Below are 2172 nucleotides of genomic sequence, written 5' to 3'. Positions count from 1 at the left end.
TTGTTGTGCAGCCTCCCGGCATCACCTCTTTCTTTGTTTCTCTCTGTGGATCTACTTTTCCCTTTTCCTTCTTTCTATCTGTCTCTTCCTCCTTCCCTTTCCATCTGTCTTTATATCATTCTGTTTGCTTCTCACTCTCTCCAGCACTGCTTCTGTCTACTTCTTTCTCTCTGTTTCGATTTGAATTCTCGAACTCTTCTTTGCATCTGTTTCTGTATTTCATTCCATCTCTCTCAGTCTCTGTTTTAATATTTGTATTTCTCCCCATCTCTCCTGTTTTCCATTTTCTCCCTGCTTTCTGTTCCTCGTTTTCTCTTTCTCTTTGTCGTTTTATGTCTGACACTCTCTTGCTCTGAATCTTGCTCAGTCTCCAGTTATTTTGAATTGATTTCTTCTGTCTATTAACCTCTCCTCTCCTTTGTAATTATTTGGCAGTGTCTCTCTCTCATTATATATAGAGAAAGAAAGTATAAATATATATATATGTATATATATATACTTTCTTTCTCTCTTTATTTTTCTCTCTTGTCTTAATAACTTACTCTTTATTTCTCTCCGTCTCTGAATAACTCTGTCTCTGCCTCACTTTATTTCTGCACTTTTCTAATTGGTACATTTATGTTGTCCTTGTGTTCTCTCTCTGTTTATCCTTCTCTCTGTCTCTCGTCTCTCTCCCTCTGCCTCTCTATCTATCTGTTTATTTCCCTTTCTCTGCCCTCTCTGTCTCTCATTCTCTCTGTGTCTCTCTCTCCCTGCCTCTCTCTTTGTCTTTCTCCTGGTCTCTCTCTCTGTCTCTCTCTCGGTCCATCTATGTGCCACTCTCTCTGTCTCTCTCTCTCTGTCTTTCTCTTTCCCTCGCTTCCCTCTCTCTATATCTCCCTCTCTGTCTCTCTGCCTCTCCTTCTTTCTCTCCATCTCTCTCTCCCACCCTCTCTCGCCCTTTCCCTCTCTCTTCCCCTTTGTCTCTCTTTCTCTGTCTCTCTTTCTCTGTCTCTCTCCAAATCTCTTTGTCTCTGACTCTCCCTCTCTCATTTTCTCTGTCTCCCTCTCTCTGTCTCTGTCTCTCTCCAATTCCCTCTCCCATTCTCTCCCTCTTTCTCGCTCCCTCACTCCTTCTTTCTCACTCTCTCTCTGTCTCCCGTTCTCCCCCTCCCCTCTCTCTCTCTGTCCCTCTCTCTGTCTCCCCTCTCTCTCTCCCTCTCTCCCTTCCCCTCTCCATCTTTCTCACCATTTATGTGAAGGACACACATCCTGATCAGGTCCACAGAAGTGACTTTGATTTCCAGCTTTGCCCATTTTGTCTTGCGGTCAGTTAATTAAAGTCCAGCTGAGCTCTTTGGTGCCGTCGTTTTGAACAACAATTCACGTGTTGTCTGCAAAGAAAATCCCGCCTCAATAGGTGAGATTATCAATAAAATATAATCTCAGAATCAGATTTAAGATCATTTCAGGGCTCTGTGCTGCTAATATAAAATGTAATTTCCATCCCCCGGGAAGTGTAGGGGATGGAGTATGAAATGGGATTTAGTTCTCGTGCTTGAAACCCTTCAGCGCTTTCGATGATTTCACTAAATTAACAATTTGATTGAGTGGGTATTTCACCGCGTTCTTCAGCTCCTCTCTGAATTTAGTCTGGGTCAGGACATAAATACACGTGTTTGTGCAGGAACTGAGAAGCCGCAGCATCTTTGATGTCTGTTCTGAGATATAACCAGGGTCAGTGAAGGAGTAATAAGACCGAATGTCTGCAATTCGCACATAAATGAAAAATACAACATATGTCAGCCACAACAGTATAAAACTACCCGAGATACTGAAGAGCAAAATGATGGATTTCTTTCGGTTCTCCATCTCTGGATCACTCCGATTCTCTCCATTGCTGCGGCCCCGGAGTCCCCTGCGGACTCGACTGGACATTAAAATACGCCTGACTGTCAGAACATTGAGCAGCAAAATCAGACAGAACGGGAGACAAGGGGTTAAAATGAGGTGAAACATGTCAAATGCGGCCCATGTGGGGGAAGTACGGAAGCTCAGTTTACTCACACAAAACCAGGGAGCATTATTAATTATATATAAAGGTTCATTGGTAAAGTACCAGGGGACATTCACCAAACAGCCCAGCACACTCACTGTTCCCAGAACCACAGCCGCCGTTCTCTCGGTGCAATA

The sequence above is a fragment of the Heptranchias perlo genome, unplaced genomic scaffold, assembly GCF_035084215.1.
Source record: "Heptranchias perlo isolate sHepPer1 unplaced genomic scaffold, sHepPer1.hap1 HAP1_SCAFFOLD_47, whole genome shotgun sequence".
Taxonomy (NCBI): Eukaryota; Metazoa; Chordata; class Chondrichthyes; order Hexanchiformes; family Hexanchidae; genus Heptranchias; species Heptranchias perlo.
This window is presented reverse-complemented; position numbering follows the sequence as displayed.